Below are 26,714 nucleotides of genomic sequence, written 5' to 3'. Positions count from 1 at the left end.
TGGAAACACTTTCCTGATGGTACAGAATTATATATAGTTAGAATTGGCAGTGATATTTAAATAATTCACGTGGGTCCTTCCTTAAATGGTATGATAAAACGAGATTTCCTAGAGCACAAGAATAGATTTATTATGGTATAAGCCCTTACTTTTCTCAATGTAGATCTTATGCTGCAAATATTAACTGTGAAAACATCACATAATACCTACCTGGTATTACAGCCTTCTTACAATTCAGACACTGAATATTTGCAATTTATAAGTAGGGAATATTTAAGGTAATGAGTTCTGAATAATATTTATTAACCACATTTTAATGACCCATCCTTTTTATTGAAAACATTAAAATCTTTTAGAAATCACTTTATAAATGCCATTTTAATTCTTTTGCCATATTCATGGACTACTGCTTTCTTAAGAAAAGAGATTAACTGATTCAGGTTTAGAGAAACAAATTACTGTGCTAATCTTCAGGTATTTCTCTTCTTGATATGGCCACTAATGTCTAATCGGAGGAGCACAGGCCCCATCCCATCACAGTATTTTTTTCATGAGTGCTCCACTGAATTATTTGTCAGGGATTTAAAATCTGGTGTAAAAAAACACACTAACCTTCAGCAGTCTTATAAAGCTTTCAAACACATTCTGAGTCTTCTAAAATAATTCAGAAAATTGGCCTCATGCAAAGTTAGGGGCTACCATCATACAGGAAGAGTTCTCATGTATTGCAGGAATTTTAGGGAGCATTTGTAGACCTATTTGCAGGATTCTAAGGATTGAAGAGTTGGGATTCCCTGTGACAAGAACTATTGAACAGCCAAGAAGAAGATTGGCTGATCTGTCCCATAGCGATAAGGTGTTTAGTTTGACCTTAATGTTTTTAACAAAATTGAGAATTATTCCTCAGCCAGGTTTCTGGCCTCTTTTGATAAACTGGAGATCTGGTAACATTGAGTTTCCTTCCTTTTCTGACAATAACCTGCTCATGTTGGGTAGTACTGCCTCTCTAATTTGCTACACTTTGCATCTGCCTTAGCCTATTTTTCATGGATATCAATACATCTCCTGCATGTTCAGTATGGGTATTTGGTCAGAGAACTGAAGCATTGCTGGTGCTTCCTTTGACCACAGGAATGTTTTATTTCCATATTGTATTAGAAAGTACATTAAAATTTTAGTGCAATTTTTTTTCTCTATCTTTGTATCTTTGTAGGTCTGAATTGTTATCAGCTCTGTGTGTTCATTTTATCTCTTTTGTTTTTAAGGAAGTGACGTAAGGTTTCACAATCAGCCTTTCTGGTTACTACCATCTTTGTTGCTCTCCCTATTTTCTGAACTCATGTAGCATTCATTATCTCTAAGAATTTTGCCATTTAATTGGCACTATGATATTGCTCTAGATTTCTATTGAATATGTTAAACTGTTTTCTCCATGAAGGGTGCAAGATTACTTTGGTGATATCTTGGAGCCCAGCAGGGTGCTGATATACAGCAGATCACATGTAGACTTAATGATCAGGTAATTCCAGTTCTTTACTCTTTAAGACTAATTTTGTTTAGAATAGAAAATTTTAAAAAATCACTTATTGAACTGTAACATACCACCCCTAATACATAGCAAATTGAATAATACTAATTTATTTTTTATGCTTTCAGAAAGAAGTGTTTCTAATAAATGCCTAACATAAAAATGTAAGATCTTGCCCTGAATTTCTATTGCCTTACACGTTTCTTCTTACCACTACTGAGCCAATGTTTTCCTCTTTTAATTTCTCTATTAACTTTAATTAGGCTCATGAGTTTGCTGGCCAGGTGGGTTTTCCCTAAACACTCACAACTCCGTTTTCTAGGCTAGCAGTAGAATTAAGTTAAGCTGCAGATTTGAGGCAGAATCTAACATTATAAGCAGTGGAAGGTTCCAATGCCACTACAACTCATTTCATCCACTGAGGATTTCAGCAGGCAGCACTTTTAATAAGCCAGGCTCGGCATTTTTCAAGGAATACTTTGGGATCCATTTTTGAAAGCAATATTGGTTATGATTCCACAGCTGGAAGATTTCCGAGGAAATAATGTTTGTCCTCTTGAAAACATGTTTGGTCCGTACATACTGAGTATCCAGTACTAAATTTTACCATCGCATATTTCTAATATATAATTTTCCAACAGGATTGCAATAGACACTGGATAGAAGAATAGTAGGATCACCTCCAATTTAATCTTTTATTTCATCTTTTAGGAGACACAAAATTTCTTACATAATTTATATCTTTTAGTGCATTAACATAGATCTCGTTTGAAATTTTCTTTCATTTTTTTTTCCAAAAAGGAGCAGAATAGAGCTGAAAATCTTCTTGCGATCCTACAGGGCATTGGATCCTCTCAGGTACTGGCTGCTGGTTTATAAAAGGATAGGATTTCCATTTACTCCAGGCAGGCTTAATGTATTGTTCTCGGAGTGAGACAGTCAGAATGAGTCAGGAGCCAAAGAATACACTTTATAGACACAAATAATCGTAAATTCAGAATGTCACCTTTAGGCAGAGGCATTTTTATTATTGTTAGTGGAGCTGCTGAGTAGGTTTGATGTTTTATTCTCTTGAGGACTCAATGTTCCCGAGTCCTGGAGCCCTGTCTTTATCAGGCTCGCAAGGAGGGAGCCCAGCCAAACTTGCTTCCTATACTTCTCTATGATTGATAGCAGATGGCATGCTTTAAAATAAACCTATCCATTAGCAGTCCTCAGTGTTTTTACTCAAGGCATTTACAACTGTCTCAAGCAGAAAACACATTCACTCCATGAGCTAGTTTCAGTCCACAACAGCTGTACAGGTGCAAATCTCTCATTAACTCTTAAATAGTGGTGAAATAAACAATGGCTTTTCTCTGACTTTATTTAAGGGAGTATACTTCAAAGCTGCTGTGGAATTACTCTCCTCCACAATGGAGGAGTTTTATTAAGCTGAGCTATATTATGTAGTGATACGCTTGTCCTAGGAATGCATGTAGTTTAAAAGTTTGCATCTATGCACAGATTTAGCGGTAAGTTTTCAGTCTCCCAGGTGTGTTTCTGAAGAAGTAGAAAAGAAAGAAAATCTTAGTAAGGGTCCCCAGCAGCTCTCAGGTGCCTGGATTCATGTGCCTATATGTACTCAACATGTCCTGAGAGGTAGTACTCACACTGAGCTGGTGTAAATATAATGAACTGGTGGTGTAATTGGGAAGCCGATTGAATTTCTTGCACATTGGTAGTTAGACAAATGTAAAAATAATTTTTAAAGTTAATTTTTTATCCATGTTGAACACAGGTGAGAAGGTTGGCCTCAGGATTTTGCTTTGTAATCCAGGTCAGAAAAAAGGCTCTGTGGTTTAAAGAATATTGTTTCTAATACTGGTAAACAGCTAAAAGGACTTATGTTGTGTCAAGTATTATTCTAGAAGCTCAAAAAAAGTTAACTTATTTAATCTTACCAGAAATCTTTGAAGAAACTACCAATTTGCCCACTCCTGTAAGTGATGAAACCACTATGGTCTGTGATCATTGTTATAATAACTGAGACCTTAACCAGGGTTTTTCCTGACAGGAGAAATAGAGAGCATGTATTCAGAGACCAAACTGGCCAGGTTCAAATCTTGCTTTGGTTCTTCTATCTGCATGACCATGGCTCTGATATTTGATGTCCCTCTGTCTTGGTGTCCTTCTTTGTTTATTAAAAATTTTTTTTAGTTTTAGTTGGATACAATATCTTTTTATTTTTATGTGGTACTGAGGATTGAACCCCGAGCCTTACACATGCTAGGCAAGTACTCTACCACTTGAGCCACAACAGCAGCCCTGGTGTCCTCATTTCTTATTTGACAACCTGACTTTAGCTAATAACTGCCTACCTAGCATGGCTGTTGTGATGACTGGAGGAATTAATGTCTGTATCATGAGTAAACTATTGCCTGGTAGGAAGTCAGTCTGTGGAAGTTTTAGCTATGGCATAGTCATCACTATCATTCTAAGAGGTACTAGATTGACATTAAACATTTGAGATAAATTAGTGATCTCTGCTCATCTTCTATGTCTGGAACTGTAAGTTTGGAATAATTTCAATTTCCAAACAAAACAATTCATTTGTTTTTATTTCACCCTTTATTAATTAGACACAGACCAGAGTTGCCAATCAGAGACTCTGATCAGCATAAGGTAATAAGAGTTTTCATATGAAATTGATAAGATTTTGCCCCAAAGCAAAGTAATTTGACACTCAGCTTCAGTAGCATTATTATTGGTAAATGTGTTATTCCCTTAGGCCTTCTGAAATAATGAAACTGGTTAATGGAGCCCTTCATTACAACCTTCCATGGGTCCCCATGGGCCCATGCTGCCATGATAGGTGAACCTGAGCCAAAAATATCTCTTCAGTGGGCAGCTGGAGAAGCGAAGCAGGAAAAGTCATAAAGTCTGCCCTGTGACTGACTGTACCTCATGCTATTTTTTTCAAAGGGTAGGCTGTGTTAAAGGACTTCAAGAAGGACATCACAACAAAAGTATGCCATTGATTTACCAAAGAAAAATGTAGATCATTCTAGAAAATATGATGGAAGAATCCAAGTATATACAGAGTACTTCCATTACAAAAACCCATCTTCATGGTTCTCACCAGGAAGGTTTTTTTTTTTAAATTTTATTTATTCTTTAGAGATGATTGCTTTTCTGTTTGTGGAAGGGCATTTAAACGTGTTTTAGAATAAATATACCTGAATATAGGTGGGAAAAATAACTACATGAAAAGGGGAAATTCAAGTGAAGAGCACCCTTTGTTATGACTGGGATATTTTATATTGGTATACATAAGAGATATCCAGTTATTACAGTTGCAACTATTCAGTTACCAGGAATAGTTCATTTTGGATTTCTGAAAAGTAATTTTATATTGGGTGTGGTTATAAAAGGTAAATGCTAGGCCAATGGATATTCCATACGTCTTGTTGTAGGCTTCCAGGGAATATGGCTGGTAATTTGAGATCACTCAAGGGCATTTTGGTGAGTAGTTTTAAAGGATGTTGGTACATTAATGGTTCCTCTACAGTTCATTACTGGTTTTAGTATCACACTGAATGGGATTAAGTTTGTTAAATTTATGAACTCACTAGATAGAAAGAAGTCTAAAGAAAGGGGCCTAAGAAAAAAGTATACTTACAGCAGTAAATATCCTGTGAGAGAAGTTAAGTTTCAATAAGATTTTTTTTTTTTCTTCAGAAAGGTAGATATTAGGAGTTTGCATGGATTTAAGCATATGTTTAAACATCAAAATTCTTCTGGTAGAGCTGGGTGTGGTGGCACATACCTGTAATTCAAGCAGCTTTGGGGACTGAAGTAGGATGATTGCGAGTTCAAAGCCAGCCTCAGCAAAAGCGAGGCACTAAATAACTTAGTGAGACCCTGTCTCTAAATAAAATACAGACAAAGGCTGAAGATGTGGCTCAGTGTTTGAGTGCTCCTTAGTTCAATCTCTGGTACAAAAAAAAAAAAAAAAAAAAAAACAAACCCAAAACAATTCTTCTGATAGAATGAACTTGTATCCCATGTAAGAATATATTATTGTAGAAGAATATACTTTTGTAGAAGAATATATTATTGTAGAAGAAGAATATATTATTGTAGAAGGGATGTGTGAACTAGTTGCAGTTTTAGTTACATAGTATATTTTGTTTTGTAGGATTCAAAATAATCAGCATCTGGAATGAAATGGTGGAAACAGTGAAAGGAATGGGAGAGGAACTGAATACCTTGATACCTGCATTCTACAAAGGGAAACAATTCGGAATCTGTTTGCCATTTGACAAGAGTATGCCACCTCTTTATTTCTAATTGAAAACTCTCCATGTCTCAATTACTAAACTGCAGGCTGAGTTTCAGGGTCAGAAAATCAAGGGAATGCCAGGTGGACTCCTGTCACTCTCCCTCCCACTCCTGGGTGTGGGGCATCTAAATTCTCAGTGCTGCTTTCCTGGAGTCCTCCTCACTCCAAGTGCACTTGAAATGAGAACCAACTAGTCCTGTTAGCCTCTAGATGGTCCCTAAAACTCAAATGTTCTGGATCACTAACGCTTCTCACTTTGTGGTGAGGTCTCGTTTCAACTGGGCAGATGTGCTAAATGGAGAAATAAATAATGAATTCATAATTTGAAAAGTACAGCTTTTCTAGTGCTTTTACGTTGTCTCCAGGGCCTGTGTTCTTTTGAGGAGTACTTCCAAATAGGAATATTTTGACATCTCCCACATTTACTCATTTATTTACCATTATTGTTTTAAAGCTACTGGACCCATTATTTTCTTTTTGTTAATCATTTTGTTCCTTATTCAGTATAACTTTAAAATAATTTCTGCTCGTTCATACCCAGTCTATGTTTTTTTCTAATCTGATCCAAAAGTCGTGTTTCTGGTGTTCATCTCCATTGCTATTCATCCCTAGAACTCCTCTTTTTCCCTTGAAGATGTGTTCCTATTTTGATGAAAATTTGAAATTAGAAATTTCTAAATAGGGCATATCTGAATCCGTTTCGTTCTAGTCTCAGTATCATTGGAAAGTTTTGGAAGCTGAAATCTGCTCCCAACCGTGGGCTGCAGTTGAGTTCCTGAGCTTTATTAGTCCTGTGTTAGAGTAGGCATCAGTTACCCAGAGTTTTCTAACGTGAATAGCAGCCTGTTTACAATAAGGAAATTACATTTGGCTTATGAAACTTTGCTAATAACTATGTAACTGATGGAATTATCTAAAATAATAACAATTTCTTAGGCATGTATTGAGTTGAGCACCACTCCTTGCAATCATTCTTCTTGTTAATGGAGGAACAGATGGAGGAAACAAACTAACCCAGTTCAGATTTCATTACTGTTATACTTTTAATAGCACCTTACATTTCGTAGGGTGCTTTCCAGTTCCTATTAGGAATGAATCATTTAGAAAATGTGATCTTGTGAATATGATTACGGTTAAGGGTTAGTAGACAGATTGAGTTTTCTCTTTCCTGACCATCTCTATGACATAGGAAGCAATGACAAGTGGCCCAATTTCTCCATAATCAAACTTTCTACTCTATAAAAAGGGTGCAATATTGCTATGTTTGTCTACGTATTGGTAAACATTATCCTAGGCTATTTGCCATAAGCTCTTTTTTTTTCCCCCTTGCAGTGCTGGGGATTGAAGCCAAGATCTCATGCATTCTAGGCAAGCACTCTACCACTGAGCCATATCCCCAAACCCTGCCATAAGGCATGAAAAAGGGGCTGTTACATTCCCATCACTAGGTGGCTTAGACTGGAACAGTCACCATTGGTTGGTTGGGACTCCTTGCACCTGGAGTAGAGTAACTCTGTCCCAGGTGCTATTTGAGAAAAATCACTTTGATTGCCAAATGAAAATTCTTCTCTTATGGGAATGTTTTGGGAAAACCAAAAATAAAAACTAACAACAAGTTAGACTGATTCACATACAGAATCTCAAGAATGTTAGAGTGGCATGGACCTTAGAGATAATCTGGTTAAATTCCTTCATCTTTATCTTTGAGAAAACTGGGACCCATAGAGAGAAAATGGTCAGAGCAATACTTAGTTCAGAACTGTGCAGTTGGAAGAGAACCTAGCATTCACTAGCTACATCTGCCTTGCTATTATAGAATGATGTCTGAAACATTTCTAAGAGTTCCTTCAGCAGTTGTGTTAATAGAGAGGTACTCATGACCTCCAAGAGCTGCCTTTCCCACTGTTGGTCATCTTTTCTTAGAAATCATCTTCATAATATTCATTCTTCATTGCTTTTACGTGCATTTAATGAGTGACAACTATGTGTCTGGTATTAAGTGTGATACATGCATACAAAGTAGGATAATAACAAAACAATAGAACCTAATAATTCTCAGGAGCACATATGTGTCAATTACTTATTGTTTTACACGTTTTTACTCATTTACTCCTCAAAACATGCTCAAGGATTAGAATTGTACTTTTTCTATTTACAGATAAGGAAAAGAACACAAATTATCTGCTAAAGCAAAACAGCTAGAGGAAAAGAGCACAAATTATTTGCCAAAGCAAAAGAGGTGGAGTCAAGGTTTAAAGCAGGCATCATTGCTATAAAAGCCCACACACTTAACAGAAACACAGTGTTGCTCCTTAAGCCACCAACTAAACAATCATGCCATAGCTGATTAGTATTAGTACAACAAGGTCAGTTAACAGGGCTCTGTATGGGGTTTAATGGGGGGGGGGGTCCCTGTTACCTGTAGTGCTCAGGGAGGAGCTTTACGAAGGAAGGGAAGACTACAAGGAACCGTTGAAGAGAGGAGCCATCTTCAGAGGGAAAAACAGGCCAAAGTTTTCCTGAATGAGGGGGGCAAAATGTGCTGGATTTTGAAGCACCAATTTTCTGCCTCTAAAGATTGCCAACTTAATGCTGTCATTTAACTACATAGAGCAAATTGATTCTCTCCTTCCCTCCATCTCTGTCTCTGTTTCTGTCTCTCTCTGTTTGGGAGTAAAATATGTTTTGTTTTTTCTTCCTTTGAAGAGCATTATATAAACCATTAATCCCTACTTTTATAAAAACAGACTTTTACCTGGTAATAAAGAGTTTTGTAGAGACCGTTAGTCATGTCCTTAATCTCTGCTTATTTTATTTTCTTCTTTCTAGGACTTCAATTGATGTCTTCCTCTTTTACATAATCATGTTTGTTAAAAAATAACCTACACTCTTCTTTGGCACATTAAGAGGAAGAAATAAAATGGTCAAGCCCCATGGAAAATACTCATTTAACTTTCATACTTAATATGTTGCATCATTTAATCATTTTTCACAAGTTAGCACTGAAGCTCAGGGAATTTCAATTTACCCAAGGTCAACAAATGGGTCAGTAGCAAACTCTGGATTTGAAAGATTTGTCTACTTGATTCCAAAGAGTACTCAACTCTTTTGCAACTATGACTTTATATATGCATATATGTGTGTGTGTCTGGGTGTGTGTGTAGCCTGTATATATGTATGTGTGTGTGTGTGTGTGTGTGTGTGTGTGTATCCTAAGGAGTAGGCATACCTCTTTCTCAAGGAAAAAGCATATGAAGAAATGGAGAACAGTAGTTTGAAAAGACACCTCCCGTTTCATTTCCCTGTCTGTCTTCTTGCAATGGAGAGCCACTGAATACCATCACATCTCCTATAACTCATCACCTAGCATTTATACCAGCAAGAATTATACAGATGATAATATTTATTAAGGCCCTATTGTATGTCAGGCATGGTAGTTTTCATTTAATTCTACCAGAAACTCTATATTAGGTGTTATTATCTACCCCAATTTGCAATTTAGAAAACTGAAGCACATAAGAATTAGCTGATTTTTATGGTGTTTGCTTAAAAACAAAAATCTGTGTCTATGTATCCATCTCTTATCTCACGTTACATTCTATAATTGATGGTATTTTTCAGGCTCAATCATAGCCTTGTTGCTGTTGCCTGTGTATATACACGCTTGGTCACAGGTGAATAATTTACTTTGGTTGAGTTTGTATATGCATTGTTGGACTTACATATGTTGAGTATAACTGCCTTTTAAACTGTCTACCTCTTTATTTTCTGAAGTATTTTTATTGACTTCTTGTGAATGAACCAATGAACATAAAATCAAAAGTTGAAGAATAGTTTCAAGTGATTCATAAAAAATCTAGAGCCCATGGTGTAGCACTCAAAGAAAGGAAACAGCATCAAGGTTCTTGCTGACACAGAGAATGTTATGTCTAAAAATTTGAAGTGAGAAACAAACATCATGTGACCATCCATTCGCGTTGCTTTTACTTTCTTAATAGTACATCACATAATCTTCAGTGTTGGAATCTATAATGTCTTAGACCTGATGAGGTATGAACAACTTAACTGTATTCACATTGAAGGCTACTGATAGCTCCCACAATCATGAAACTGGTGAAGGATAACCCAGGGTATAAGTCAGAGTGATCCATACCTAAGGCTCTTGACTACTAAATTGTTCTGCTTCTTAGCAAAGCACCTAGAAAATTTTCTTCTACTACACATATCAAGAATGGGACAGTTTATGAAAAATAAAAATAGATACTGATTCATACTTATATGATTATATTTAAGAGTATTAGATATTAAAATATGTTCTATCAGAGTTGTTTATGATTCTAGCATGAGATGCTTTACTTTCAGATGGTGATATTGATAGGATCTTTTACTGTTGGTCATCAAGAACAATGTTTTTTAAGATGGAAGCCACACTTAAAAACACAACACTGTGTTTATTCTGCATGTCCAGTTTCTTCAATATTGTATTTCTTCTCCTGAGGGATGAAACCAGTAGTCCAATAGGTAGGGATATCTAGACTAGTCACATAAAAAGTAAACTGAAATACTTAATTATCTGAAGATAAGAATAAAGAGGAATAAACAAAACTACTTAAGAAAGAGAGCTTCCTGATGGAGGAGTATCCTTGAAATTAAATATTTCCCTATGCAAGTTGACATTTAAAATGTGTGATTTAAGAGAGATAAGAAGAAAATTGTGAGAAACATAACCTTAAATATTTTGGATCACATTTTTGTGAATTATGCAGCATTTGGCACAAGTTTTAGGAAACAGAAACACTCTGGGGTAATGATGGTGTTTGTATGCACTTTACGTGAACATGTATGCACACTAGCACAGTTATATTTGTGGTGTGCTTCACCAGACACATAGAATATGTCTATGTAAAATTGTTTATATGCTACAGTTCCATCCCTGGGACTAAATGTTGGCTCTTTAAAACTCGTTTTTATGGATGCTTCCACACTGAACTTACAGAAAACAGTTGCTGGATAGCATGGATATTATTTTAATTCTTCATGGGCAATCAAAAATGTCCATAGAGAAGTCACCTTAAAACATTTTAGAAATGGTATGTTGTACACTGGACAGGAAAAAAAAAAAACAGAAAAAAGAAACAAAATGAAACTATATTATCATTGGCTACCCTTTAAACATATTCAAAACTCTCAGAAGAGAGCATGTACTGTGGGGAACAGTGCTGTGTTGGCACAGGTTGTGCAGGATGACCTAATGGGTCTTTCTAATTCCTGTGATATTGCAGATCTAAGAGATGGAGCCAGCAACTGCATACAACAAAACATATATCGATGTATAGACATACACTTTTTTTTTCTCTCTTTCTCTTTCTCTCTTTTCCCCTCCCTTCCCTGGAGTTCAATAGAAACTCTCTTAAAATAAACAAAAACTGTGAGAAACTAGAAGTCAGGGACTGGCCCACTTTTGAGAGGCAGAATGTGGAAAGTATGAAGATGCTGATTTGATTATAAAAGCTGGAAGCAGAGGGGCCGGAGCCATTTAAACTACAGGCAGTAGTTAAAAGGGGAGGGGGGACTTTGAAAAAAAAAATGGGTTTAACACTGGGCTTTGATACAACTGGCCTTTCAGCCCCCACTGGAGATTTGCACATCCCCAAGGGAAGCTGTGGTTTGGAATAAAATCTTGCATTTAATTTCACTCAAAGAACTTATTGGACTTGGCACCAAAAGAAAGAATTTGCAGTATATTTTTTGTCATGATTAGTGGCCCCCTCACCACAACATTTGATTATTTTGGAAAGGGAAAAGTTAAATCCTTGTAAAGTTGTGATTTACAATTTGCGAGCATCCAGGTAGGGAGTGTGACTTCTGCCAGCTTGATCATGGGACCCACATTTTATTCGAGCTCATTGATGTGAGAAAACAAAACAGTTCTGCAGGGGGAAGTAGGGTTGGAATTATATCCCTCGGTTATCCTGGGAGATTTTTCTCTCCACACTACATCTTCCTCAGTCATGATAATTTTGGTTTCCTCTGGAACTCTTAGCAAGAAACTGGCATGAGGCTGGTTTACTTTTCATTTCTAATCTGTACTATCTGGTATTTTCATCATGTGACTCCTTTGCCCTCAAAGTTATGGAAATCTTCAGGGAAAGGAGTTAAAAGGAGTTTCTAATTTTGTACCTGAAAATAATTTTCACTGGACATTTTTTCTCAGGCTTTATAATTAAGAGTGGAAATCTCATGGGTATTTTAATACAGACTCAAGTATGCCCAAATAGCCAGAGGGGAAGTGAATGACCAACTGGGTACGCTGATGAATGTTTTCCTGGTAGATGTGCAACTTTCTCCACAACTGTGATGCGTTGTCCTTGACATTAACAGAAGTAGCATTCCTTTGAACACTCAGTTTTCTGAAATGGTGTCCCGCCGCCAGGACTGCAGGAGGGTGAGTGTGAGCTCAGTGCTGGAGTGACGAATGGGGTTCTGCTCTAGTGCTCAATGCTGAAGTGCAGTCAGTCAGGCCTCGAAATGAATTGTGCAACACACGCCCTCTTCTACTACTTTTGAGTTGTTTAGTGTTTTTCTACTCAAATTCATGCTTGTTGGAAAACTGTCTCTAGCGTTTTAGGCAGAGAGTTCGCACCATGCCTACTATGTGAAAGCTGTTTGTTGAATAATGTCAATAGAGCAACATCATTGGTGTTATTGGCAGAGGAAAATATCCTGTTTGCTCTCATTCTGGACTTGGACAGGGGTTGTAGATAAATATAATAAGCCCACTGGTGGAAGTATTATACTTGTGCCAAAGTGAGCACAGTGGTTAGGAACAGGGCAGAGTCTAGCTTCTGATTCTAGGTAATTTGTCTTCTCCGAAGCCTCAGTTTTCTCATTTACACACTGAAGTAAGTAGTTGGTTGTGGAGGGGATGAAAAGAGTTAATACAAATATATCTGTAATAGTCCATAATGATGGACACATCATATGAATTCAGGAACACTTGGCTATTACTGCAGTTTGGTATTGACCTCATTTGTCAGAGAAGACAAATTTTCTTTGTTTTTTCCTGGTGGTCTATTGTGGTACACTTAGATTAGTTACTCTATGGAGGTAGAGTGAGAAATTTGCTTTCTCCTATTCAGAAGGCTGAGGTAGGAGGATCATACGTTCAAGTCTAGCCTGGGCAACTTACAGAGACCCTGTGTCAAAATAAAATAAGAGGGCTGGGACGGTGGGAGACTGTTTTCCTGTCTTGTGAAAGACCCTGGGTTTGATCCCCAGTACTGCCAAAATAACGACAACAATAAAGTAAAATAAAATAAATATGTTTTCTCACATTTAACCCTTCCAAAATAGATACAAAGCTAAATCTCACTGTGTAACTGCATCCCAGTTCCTACAGATTCTTTGAAAAATATATGTTTGCCCCAAGTTTGATGATGATGTAAAAAATTTCATGGTCCACTTATTGATTCCTAAATAGCATACAATGGAGCAAGAAACAGGAGATAAACTTGTTAAAACAACCACTTTAAAAAGGAGAGAAAGGGAAGAAACTTGCAATAAGCAGAAGCCTTTGGGATATCTTTATTCTTTGGAATAAAAGTAACACAGACCTGTGCTTACACTCCCTAGTCTCTGGGTTCTGAGATCTGCTTTCTGAGAAATGCTTCTTGCCCATTGTTCATGGTAGTTTCATCTGAGACTAGTAAGTGTCCTGCTGTGACAAACTGACTTGAGTAGCTCACTCTGCCTTCACATTGTATCCTGGGGACTGACTTAGCCCTTCATTTACCAGTCTTTGGATTTTGATTTTCTGTGATGAACACCTAGAAGTCACTGCAAGAATATTTTATTTTTTTTTTTCAAATCTTCTACCCATTTTCAAATGAAGTTGCACATATTATCTTCACCTCTTAATATTTCTGACATTGGGAAGTACATTACCATCAGTAGTGGCTTAAGTGAGATAAAATAAAGTTGTTCCTAAAACCAGTGAATAAGCGGAGTAAATCTGAATTCTGGGCTCTGGTCTAGAAATCTCTTGTACAATATGAGCTTTGGTGTATTGGCCATACCGTCCCTATACTTGGGTGTCAATGAATTCACTAAAACAGGCAAAAATCATTCCTATAAAATTCACTGGGTACAGTAGTTAGGGAGATGATGGGGCATGATAGACAATGTCAAACACATTAATAGTTCCAAACATTATCATTAGGGTGTTTAAAATTTGAATATTTTGATGTTCATTAACAACATTTTCATTAATACCACCATCATCTATGCTATCTACTACATTCTTTATCAAAACATCTCTTGATGCTACTTGCAGAGACACAATCAAGTTTGCATTTGATTCACATGGTTATGAATGAAGCTGGCATTTAAAAAATGTCCAGGAGCTCATAAATTCACCGATGCTGCCTGATAATCCCTGCTGACTTCTTAAATTGTCATTTACATGCTATTTTTGGTTTTTGTCATTTTATCTTTTGTGTGTTTTTGTTTTTTCTCTTAACATCAGAAACATCCATGTAGTCTTTTGCAGATTCATTCTGTTCTTCCACAACTTTTGGACTTGGTATATTTCCAAAAACAGAGAAAAACTCATTTCTGAGCCAGGTGACATCTTGTCAGTTTTCTCCCCAACCAGCCTTCCCAGTTCTGTTTCTATTTACTGGACCCACTTCCTTTTCAGTCTACACTTGAGTAATGCAGTGCCTTTCTGTTCCTTAAAACACACCTCTATCAAAACTCATCTAGAAACACGGCTGATATTAGTTTGATTTGGCATGAATTGAAGTTGGCTTTATCTGTACCTTCACTGCACCCTGATGCACTTAGAGAGTGGATTCTCACTCCAGAGCAGGCTGGAGGAGTAAACTTCACCCCATTCCCCTGAGGTATGTCTACTGAAAAAAATTGTGCATGCCAATTAAAAATAATATTGTACTTAGAGGATGGTTAGAGGAAGCTCTAGAACAGTGGTTACCTAACTTAAGCATGAAAATTTTCTGGAGTATAAAAAAAAAAAAAATCTGGGCCCCATTCCAGACTCACTGGGTTAGATTCTCTGGAATAAGGTCTTGAGAATAGGATTTTTAATGAGCTTCCCAGGCAGATCTTGTGATCGGGAACATCCATCTAAAATAAGCTGATAAGGGGTGGGATTTAAACACTAGCAGAACTTATGAGATGCCACGGGATGCTGCGTGATATGCAGAAGGGTAACACTTCAATCTGTCTTTTTGAGTACACATATATTTGAAATGATCATTGAAATTTTCTTTGTTTTTTTAGAAAATATCTTTCCTGTATTATAAAACCTTAATATATCCAAGCGGTAAAAGGTGTATGCAAATTGAAACTAGATGATATAAATGAAACTAAATCCCACAATCTAGAAGTATGAGGATTCTGTGGGAGCTGGATACACTGCTGCACCCAGAAATGAAACAGTCTCCCAGTCTTGGATATCTACTTCATCATAACATTAACCAAACAAGATTTTATTTCTTCATGTACCTTAGTACTTTATTATAATGTTATTTCACAATCTTTTCATTACATTAGTGAATCACAATTTTATTGGTAAAAATGATGAATATCACAATAGACCTGATCTTTAATAACTTTTTACTATATAACATTTCTATTATTTAGGAATCCACTAAAAAGTATTCCCACATGAACTTTTGAATTAACTAATAATTTACCTAGGTGATCTTGAACTGATTAAAATATATTCTTTTACATAATTCAAATAATGCAATTCTATATACCTTGTGGTAAGGTGATAATACCAGGATGACCAAAGGTTTTGACAAAAGATATACCATCTTCTAATGTATGATGTTATCTTATTTAACTAGACCTTTTCATGACAAGGATTCAAACTACTTGTAATTCATTCAAAATTTCTGATGTTAATGATTTAATCCATGTCTTTTAGATATGCAATAAACTGGCTTAGGTACATAAATATTATATTACATTCAGTCTATGGTTTAAAATCTGTGACAGTTACGGTGACACTCCTGTTAGGCTGAAAGAAGAGAGTGTTCAGGGCCTGAATCATTAGTCCTTTGATTTTCAGATTTCCTCATATAAGGATTTGTGAACCCAGCAAAGGGAAAGAGTTAAGCTTATTCTCCTAGTTGGCAGAAACTTTGTAGTTTAAAATTACATACTGACTCTGGTGTAGAGACACAAGAAATTATAGAGCAGACACTGTCCAGGACAACGTATAATTTAAAATGTACTAAAGAATGTATACCGCATGGCAAAGTAAGTGAAGTGCTTCTTCAAATATAAGTGTTTTGCATAGAAAGGCAGTAATTATCCACTCCTAGGGAAATGTTTGCATTCATTCTAAATCAATATTTACTATTCATTTCTTGTGTTCAACAAAACAGGAATTTAACTTTTTTTTAATTTTAATGAAGCACTAAGACTACAATAATTCTACAATGTAATTGTCATGATATGAAATATTGCTAAATGGTGCTGCTATTTCGAGAAAGAGCAGTGTGAAATGTAAGGGTATCCCTCTTTGTGAACTCTTACTTTGGGAACATTCAATTCAAACTCAGCAAAGCAGGGCGACTCACCAGTTTTCAAGGATAACTTTAGCTGTCTCCTTGGTTAGGCCCTTAACTAGGATCATTCAGATGAGCCTTTGCCTGTGTATCTTTTTCTCTTTCTCCTAATGTACCACTTCCTAATAAAGATTCTATTTCAATTCAACTACTGCCTTTGGGGTGGGTATGTGTGCATGTGTGTGTGTGTGTGTCTGTGTCTGTCTGTGTGTGTGTATAAGAAACTGCTCTATACAATCATATATATATATATATTCTTTTTCTTTTTTTTTTTCTGAAGGAAGAAAAGATTTTCCCCCCCAGACTTCTAAATTCTCCCTCACTGTTTAGTTCAAAAGAACCTCATGGAAGATACAGAAGGAAAAGATAAGTAAATAGGAAACATATGAATACTGTACTCTGTGACAAGACTGAAGGTCTCCAGCATATTTTTATTTGTGGGACTTATGATCTGATTGTTTTATGAATTTTCTTTGGAAAATGATTACCGTTTTTTTAATCACTGAACTTTAAAAAGAACCCATAACACTTTATATTACAACATGAGTACTCTTTTTCTTTGTAGCAATAATAGTAATCATTTTGCCCCTGAGTTTCAGATTAGGACAGAGACCATAGTGCTGCACTACCAAATGCCACATAAATGCCCAAGTTTTCTACTAACTTATGCTACTGCCTCCCACTTCTGTGTAAAGTTTAGGATTCAAGGTTTTCTCTTGATATTTTGTTTTGCTTTGGGGTTTGTTTCATATCGTTTTGGAGATAGGTATAGTTAGGGGACATCTCTTTGAAAATCTCACCATTCCTAGGAGGCTTTTTCAGATTTCATATTGATTACCTATTTTTAGATTTATAGATTCTTAGCACCATATTCTCCTTTGAAATGAGATTGAGAGCTAGGAAAGAGTCAAATTAAAATTATATACTTTTGCAATTCCATCACATAGTTATGTGGCTTCTCGGACTTTATTCGTGGAACAGCAGCGGTGGATAGGTCTGTCCTGAAGTTCCCTCCCTGCCTTCCTGACATTCATAATTCATGCATGCTCTTTGAGTGAATTACTCTTCCGTATACACTCTGGAGACAAATAATATTATTTATGTATTGTGATTGCTACTCTATTTCATGTTTCTTTTTATTGACAAGAAACAAGGGTGTTGCTTGTAGTTAGGGAAGTAAATTGGGTGCAGAAATCGTCCTTTCCTTTCTGAGAGAGCCACCTTCTTTTTCTAGGAAGTGCTGTTGTAAACTGTGCTGTTACAAATGGTGTGTTAGTCCTCAAGATATTCCTGTCTCCGTGTATGAAGTAACAAAGTGTTCCCTTCTCATTCAGTGGAGACAGCCAGTGGGGAAAGCAGGCAGTTAAGGACGCGTTCCTAAAGTCTGGAAAATCAATGGGACACTAAAAAGGGAACTGAAGTGGACCGGAAGGAACCTCTTGAGGGTCATTTTAAAAAACCAGAAACTGATTATGAACAGAGCTTTTACCCAAGCAACTGGAGGGGGCCAGCAAACCCATTCTACTGCACTCCAGTTAAATGTCTAATAGTTGAGATGTTTTCTGCACAGCCCATAAAGGATAATGAGGAAGGCTTTGATAGCTTTAAAGAAAGTCGCTCTGTGGCCTCTCACAAAAACATGATCTGAGTGTAAGTGGCAAATGCTTGCAAACCCCAAAATGGAAAGGGGCAATGCCAGCTAGGTAAGGTAGTTACCATGTTAATTGCATAGCAAAGTAGTCCTGATGTGAGTTTGTACATGAGGGAAAAATAAAAGTAAGGGATATCAGAGTGCAAAACCTGAGATAGCATTTACTTAAGATGAGGCCTTCCAGAGACTTTGGGTTTGTCTGTGATTCTTCTCTGATGTGATAACTGTGTAATGTAGGTCAAATTAAAGATCAGTCTGAATTCTTCCTTCCATTGTATTTTATTATCTTTGAATGAGAAATTGTTCCTTATCTTACTTTGTGTTAAAAGCATTGCTTGTCCTCTCACGCTGCAATCAGCTCTGAGATTATTCTTGTGCATCACCAGCCCCAATTCTAGCAAAGGAATACTTCATAAATACTAAAAAAAAAAAAAAAAAAGAAGATGAACATTCATGTTGAAGTATTTTTTTTTAAGTTTGCTAATGAAAAAGCAAGTTTTGTTAACTTTTCTTTTTACAGTGCCTTTACCACTCTTAGCAAAAGTCTATTAAAAAGAGAAAACCTAAAATCTTCTCTCAAGAACCAAGGACACTGTCACTGACCTTGTATTTACTCTTTCAGAATGTGAGATTCCTACATTGCAAAAGAGAATGGTTGAATACTTACATTCAAACAGATACATTATTAGGTAGTTAACAAACTAGTCCAATCAAGAATGAAGTGATGCCTTCTGATCCATCAGTCAATTGCTTAACAAACTTCAAACATCTTCTTAATATGACACCCAAATGATGCTTAAAGAGTTATCTCAGGCAAGGCATCTGCAAACAGAATGGAGAAAGGTAAGTGCTCAGGATTTTCTTTCAGTCATATATCAACCAAAATTTGTCATACTGTATCAATGTGTCCAATCAATAAAGTGGCATAGTTTAAGAAACAAATAATGATGGCCATTGCATAAATGATCAGAGAAAGGAAGGAGTATTAAATGAAAAAATTTTCACACAATGCCTAATTTTTAACATTTTTTTCACTTACATGGATGCACTGTTACAGTCACCTCTAGCCAAGCCCTGGAGACCTGGATGACTCACTGACAGATGGCAGGATGGGGCACTAAACCAAACCTAGTCAGCACCCACACCTGGACTTGTTTAAGTTTCTAGTACTGTATAGATCTTTCATGGTGAGAAGCCTCCATTTATAATTATTTCAATGTCTATATCAGTTTCGTCTCATAACTCTGTTATAAAAAATATTATTAAGAACATGTAATAATTACATGTTATATCTATTAGTATCACCATACAAGAAATTAAAACTGACATTTAAAATATTTACATATTAAAAATAATAAATCCATTACATGTTAATATGAATGGTTCTTATAAAATAAAAAAAACCTATGTTCCAAAACAAAACCAAAAAAAAAATTACTTAGTGAGGTGGATGATGTTTGAAGTTTTAGCAAATCTCTTTAATTGTTTGGGTTTTCATATTTGCTTCTTCATTCAATTTGTTGTCACATTAAATTTTATGTAGCCTCTGGAAAACTCTTGTATACCCAAGAGAGAATGAGTGAAAAAAGCAAAAATATCTTAATATTATTATGCAAATAGCTTTGATTCTCTGAGACTCACCAAAGGGTCTTATAAACTCTCAAGTAGCCACATTTCACAATGCTAATCTTATAAAATGTTAAATTCATATGTCTGTCTACATTTTCCTGTATCACAAGTTCAGTGTACACCTGGAACATAGTAGATGCTCAAGACAATTTCCATTTCTGTTATCCTTCTCCAACTCAAAGTGAATCATTCCTATATATGCCTTAGGGCTCAGATAGCTTCAGACTTAATGAATTTCTATGTATACCTAGGTGATGCTGGTAAATATTCTTTTACTCGGAATATCTTCTCAGAGAAAATTTCTTTACATCTTTGAAAAAGGTTAAGGAAAAAAGGGGGAAGATAACCAAAATGTCAGACAAAAGAGGTTTGGGACTCCATAAGAGGAACTGAATTACATTTCCGAGACTTTGGATTCTATAATTCTTCTGAAGTAGCCATTCCTTGAGGGTTCTAAAATATTTTCAGAAACATACTAGTTTCAGGTGGAATAGGATATTTAGAAAGATTGTTGTGTGATATGGATGAGCTATACATATTTGGATAGTTGATGAACTATAGCACAGCTTATAAACATAAATGCCATAATTTTCAGATCATATAGCTATATGTAGATACTCAAATTAACTTATCCAAAGAATCCAAAGCCTTGTTGAAAAGTAACAGTAGTATTTTCACAGTTTGAAATTAGACTTTTGATAACACATTGACACTTTTTGCCAGGCACAGTGGTGCATGCCTGTAATCCCTGTGGCTTGGGAGGCTGAGGCAGGAGGATAGCGAGTTCAAAGGTAGCCTCAGCAAAAGTGAGGTGATAAGCAACTCAATGAAACCCTGTCTCCAAATAAAATAAAAAATATGGCTGGTAATGTGGTAGGTGGTTAAGGGCCCCTGAGTTCAATAACTGACACCAAACAAGACAAAATGACAATGAAAAACAACAACAACAAAACAAAGATTGACACTTCTCATTCACTTGTTTAGCTAATGCTTATTTTTCACCTACTATGTGCTTTGGAAAAGATAATGCACTAGAACATACAGTTTCTGCTTTCAAATATTTTACAGTCTAGTGAAATATACCTAGAAAGCCTGACAATTAATGAAACAGTAATGAATATTAAGAAGAACAGGATGCTTTTAGAATGCTTAAATGGAAATATAACCCAAATGTATAGGAAAAGTGAAAGTTCCCAGAGAAAATAAGGGTACCTTAGGAATGAATGGAGTTGACCTGGTTGGAATTCATATGCAACTGGAATTCATATACCAACCACAGGGAGAGTTGAGGGAATGTACAGTTCACTTGGTGATTGGAGAGAATTTCTGATGACTGGAGTGAGGAGCAATAAGCAAGAGTCAAAGAGGAAGAGCTAGTGTCACATTAGGTTCCTGATGTAGAAATTGAATGCTTTAATTGAAATAGAGTCCAGTAGGAGAAATATAATGATGCAGATGTGGAAGAAAGATAATGAATTCCACACTTTTGAGCTATCTAAGTGGAGAGATTGAATACATATGGTGCCATTGGAATCCACTAGATTATGAAATCCATTAGATTTAAGTTTCATGGCATTATGGACTTCACTAGATTAGGAAATCTACTAGGATAACTTTAAATGAAAAAGCTTATCAGTTTGCTTCTTATTTGCTATCTATCTGCATATATGTGTATCCTACTATACATCTGATGCATAGTAGAAGTTTATTAAATATTTATAAAACAAATGAATTAACAAATGCAGAATAAAGGAATATGAAGGTCAGTAGAGAATTTTAGAATGGCTATGTAGATTTGGAAGTCATTAGCATATGGGTAATGGTTAAATCAAGGAAGATTGTGCATTAACCTAAGTGGATAATGTGGAGTAAAATGGAATAGGACATTAAAACATGGAGGAAGTAGAACTTATTAGGAATTTAAGAAATAGAGAAAACTTGAAGGTAGCAGAAAATGAACCAATAAAAGCTATAAAAAAGGAGAGCCAGATAATTATAAATTATGTCAATTAACATTCCTTTTATAGGCCACAAACACAGCAAAATTTGATTTTTTTTGGAGAATAACTGTAGAAAACAGAAGTTGGAGAATAAGAAGAAACAGACTTGGGAAATGAATGTAAGCAAAGTGAGTTCTGGAGAACTGGATAGCATAAATGATAACAAATGCAATACATGAGGAATTGATAGGTCTGCTGTCATTACCAGTGCCTAAGTATGGTTTCTAACTATCTCTTCATCTATCGTCTCTTGAAGAAGCCTTTAAGCTCTAGAAGAAAATATTGGCTGAATCATGCTTATAGCACTCTCCTCTGTTTGGGGGAATAAACGTTTTGGTACTTCCATTTTTTTCATAAGGGGAGGCAACCACACCTTCTACCAAGCTTTGTCCAAAAGGAAGCAGAGATTACTATAGCAAGGGAAAGGGATGGATCCTGGTTTGAACTACATGAACAAATGGCAAAGATCATCGGAAGACAAAAGATAGAAAACATGGCAATCTGCTAAACACAGATAAACTTAGATAAAAGATGAAAGCAAAGGCTTATTCATTAGCAGTAGCAATAAGAGGTGGTTGGTGACTTAGGCAAGAGGAGTCTGAGTAGCCCTGCTGGAAACCAGGCTGGAGCAAGTTAAGGAGTGTGTTTCAGTCAAAGAGTGGAATAGTAAAGGTAGATAGCTATTTTAAGAAATACAGCTTATAATAATGAATCAAGAGTAAATTTGCTTATGGTTTAGAAAGATTCAGAATGCAAAGAAACAGTTTGCCCTTTAGTAGGGATTTTCTAACTCTTATGGTCAGAGTAAGAGATATGAAGCTTGCAAAGACCATAGATGGGTAAATTTCCATATTGGGACAATCTCCATATACTGGAATTCCTCGTTCTATTTGCAGGATACCAGTAAGTTGCACAACTCTGTAAGTGGCTTTGTTTTTTGCCTTTTAAAGTCTCAGCCACATGATTTATCACTTGACTCCTCATGGTATAATGCTATTATATTTAATATTTTTCTGTCTTCATAGTCAGAACCCACAACATTGATGATTTTAAAAAGATTACAGAAATCTGGAGTCCCAGGTACATACATAATTCTTTTTATCACAAGGAATCCAAGAAATATAATTTCAAGCTCCTTGGAGACAAGGAACTATTTTATTCCTCATAGTACATACCACAACATTGGACATGAAATCATGCCTATGCACTGCGAATATTGATTGATTAGTTTGTTGATTTTTTAGAACATTGACTGAAATGACACTTACCTACAAATCTTGACAAGAAAAGAGTTTTGTTTTCTTCCTGAAAGTTTCATTTGGTTTATCCTTTTCTCCCTTTTTATCATCTTCATTATGCAAAACAGGTATAAAATTTCATGAAAAATTGAGTGTTTTGCATTTTAAGATAGAGGAAACTTTTAGATTGGAAACATTAGAAACAAACTGAAGCCAATGAAAAGTGTATTTTACTGCTTTATATCTAAAAATGGAACTGACCAATTTGAGCTATTTTTAAAACCTGTATATTCATGCAACTTGCATACCAAAATGAAAATTGGTGAGCTATAAAACCTTGAAAAACAGGGTTTATAATGGAAACAGTAATTGACCCTTAAGTACAACACCAAAAATACAATACTATATAATACAAAGCCCAGGGCTTGGGATCCCATCTCTGTTCTAACCTCAGACTGGCACACTAACCCCACACCACAAAGCCAACTAATAGTTATATTTCGAGATGTTTTCTTCTTACATGGCAGAGAAAGGGACTATGTGATCTAATAGCCACATGCTGCTAGGTTTCACAGACCTGTACCCAAATATCTTTAATAAACTCAAAACTCCAGAGTCAATACTCTGTAAAATACTTGGACTTTCTTGGAAAAACAATTTAATAAAAAGAAAGAAAACAGCTACCTCTGTGTTGTGCTGCATCGATCACGAACTTGAGGCGTGTGACATTGCACCACAGGATGAGGGCAGAGTAACCAACTGTGAGGAAATCTCATGGAATTACGGGAAATAACTCTTGAAATATTTCGACTTGTCTTCAACTTTGCTCTAGTTCTTAGTTGGTCCAGTTTCCTATTTTCCAAGCCATAATCGTCCATTTTTGTCATGAGAAAAAGCAATCGAAATTAAGGAGAAAAATTCAAGCATTAAACTTGACTAATAAGACAGGAAAGGCAAATTCAGAGTCTAGGTTTCAACCTAACTGAAGGAAAAGAAGGAGGAAGTGTAGGGGTGTGTGTGTGTTTGTGTGTGTGTGTGTGTGTGTGTGTGTGTGTGTGTAGAATCTCTTTATCTATCTATTTTCTATCCATCTATCATCTGTATTATGATGAGGAAAAGGGAGTAAGGGAATTTGTTGCTAAATCAAGTTCAGAGAGTTCTTTCATTTTAAAGTTGAAATATGTGAGCATTGCCAACTTTTTTTTTTAAATGCTTCCAAAGAATTTGTCAGCTAAGAATAGTCAAGATTTTGCTTTTAATATGTGATCTACTTGTGCAATTTTCAATAGGCTATGTTTATCCAGAGGTAACCAGTAAGACTATTTGGTGTTTCCTTGTTGAACTTTCTATTTCTCTGGCTGCCTTTATAACTACTGGGCTTGATACAATGAACATGAGTGAAAAATTGTTGACTGTATTTATGCCACTTCTTCATCTACATTTTTTCACCATAATACTTACTGAGTTTAGGAAAAAAAAACATGGAAGAAGGGGACATTTGGACAGAGAAGGGTATTTTCTTTGTGGGAGATTTTAGACAATTTTAGAATTGTCATCTACTTTGGGGGTTAACAATTTTACTAATTACAATTAGATGATATCTTTATATACTGATATAAATATCTGATACACTTTGAAATTTCAGTGCTTAAAAAATAAAATAAATGTGAATGTCTCAATACAGCATTTTTCTTATTTTTTCATGTCTTTTTTCAAGTACTAAGATCTATCTTGGATAACTTTGTGGTGTATATTACCAATTATACCATTTATTCAATGTCAGAAAAAAATAAAAATTCCCTCCCACACACATATACAAACCTTTTCCATTTTCTATTTTTTATTTATTCCTTTCATTCATTTTAATTCTTTCATATACTTCATCCTATTTTAAACTCTGTATTAGGTCATTTTCCCAGTTTTTTTGTGACTACATATAAATAATTATGCTGTGAACTGAAATTTTGAAATATTATTTTATGCTTTCCCTTTTATTTCCTTACAAGCCTTGGTCCTTCCCAGAGAGATTAGGAAAGGAATAGCATATTTGAAGTCAAAATAAAAATTAGTAAAATCTTATCTTTTGGGTTTCAAAAGCTTATTCCTTTGGGAAAGTAGAAAGAACTCAGGGCATGAGCAGAATATTTGACAAACTACTTATTAGTAAAGAGCCAAGGTGTCCTTTGCCATTAGGTAAAATCTTGTCAGGCTGTGGTGTGAGGGAAAACAAACATTAATCATTTAGACTGGGTGGGTCCCTGAGCAAACAAAAAAACCCTGTGTTCCTCTCTTTGGCTAATTATAGGTGAATGAGAAGAAGGATACCCTAAGAGGAGAAAAGTGCAAAGAGTACTGCATCTAAGTACCAGTAGGTTTACACAGAACCAAAGCTTTATGTATGGGCACCAAGGGTCAGGGTGAGATCTCCTGAGATGGCCAAGGATCTGGTCTTCACCCCCTACTCCACACAGGTGGCAACTGAGTTCTTCCAGCAAAGCCCATTCAGGACTGATGGTTTTCTTTTTCTCTATTCTTCCTCTGCTTCCCCTGGTATCCCTGAAAAAAAAAAATCCTGCTAGTTCCATGGCCCATTGGACAATGGGAATCTCTGAGAATCTAAAAACAAAACAAAAAAAGGTTTTTTTTTTTTTTTTTTTTGGAAGGGAGTGTAAGTAAACTTGTGGGAATTATACTCTTGTCCTGAGGCATAACAATATTCTCTGAACCAACTTGAATTCACCAGCCATGACACATTTTGTAGCCAATGACCTTTTGATTTTTTATTGGTATACCATAATTATACATTAATAGTAGGATTCATTATGCCATATTTGTACAAGAACATAACAAAATTTGATCAATCTCATTTCACATTAATTTACTTTTCCCTTCCCTTCTCCCTCCCCTGACTCCCTTTTGATATTCTACTGGTCTCTTAAGGGAGACATCATCATCATCATCACTTAAACTAGTAGTTATATATAAAAGTGGGATTCATTGTGGTATATTCATACCTGGACATAGCACAATGTGGTAGATTTCATTCCTCAGTACTTCTCCATATCGTCCCTTTGTCCCTCCCTCTAGATCCCCATTCTCTACTCTATTGGTCTCCTTTCCTTTTTTGTGAGATCCTTTTTTTTTATTCTTTTCTTTTATTCTTTCTAGCTGCCAGATATGAGAAAAAATACTTGACCTTTGACTTTCTGAGTCTGGCTTATTTCACTTAGCATAATGTTCTCCAGTTCTATCCATTTACCAGAAAATATCATAATTCTATTTTTGTTTAAACCTGAGTAAAACTTCATTGTGTATATATACACCACATTTGCTTTATCTATTTGTCTGTCCATGGACACCCAAGCTGGTTTTATAGCTTGCCTATGTGAATTGCACTGCTATGAACATTGGTATACATGTGTAACTATGGTATGCTGATTTTAGTCCTTTTGGACCTGAAGAACTGGTATAGCTAGATCACATTAAGGTTTGATTCTTAGTCTTTTGAGGAATTTCCATTCTGATTTCCAAAAAAGTTGTACAAATTTGTAGTTCTACTGGAAATTTGTAAGCGTACCTTTTCCCCCACATTCTTCCCAGCAATTAGTGTTATTTATTTTCTCGATCGCCATTCTGACTGAAGTGGGATGAAATCTCAGTAGAGTTTTATTTTCATTTCCTTGGAGGCTAAGGACTTTGAACATTTTTTTTTTTCATTTATATGTTGGCCATTTGTATTTCTTCTT

The 26,714-nt window shown here is 35.8% G+C and overlaps 1 long non-coding RNA gene across 2 annotated transcripts in view; it reads right to left on the bottom strand.

The window, feature by feature from the left end:
* The window catches only part of LOC139707659 (uncharacterized), a 115,415-nt gene extending 91,475 nt beyond the window's left edge, over window positions 1–23,940 (bottom strand). Inside the window, exons 1-3 of one of the 2 annotated variants that reach the window (XR_011709130.1) lie at window positions 23,653–23,930; window positions 18,769–18,923; window positions 18,362–18,520 (exon numbers count right to left, since the gene is read on the bottom strand). This is a non-coding gene — a long non-coding RNA (uncharacterized lncRNA). Of the gene's footprint in view, window positions 1–18,361; window positions 18,521–18,768; window positions 18,924–23,652 lie in introns of those variants that run through there. The other variant, XR_011709131.1, reaches the window with a different exon arrangement.
* Between the last annotated feature and the right edge of the window lie 2,774 nt (window positions 23,941–26,714).

Source organism: Marmota flaviventris, chromosome 11 (genome assembly GCF_047511675.1).
Source record: "Marmota flaviventris isolate mMarFla1 chromosome 11, mMarFla1.hap1, whole genome shotgun sequence".
NCBI lineage: Eukaryota > Metazoa > Chordata > Mammalia > Rodentia > Sciuridae > Marmota > Marmota flaviventris.
Note: the sequence above shows the minus strand (reverse complement) of the source record. Positions and strands in the feature narration are given on the sequence as shown.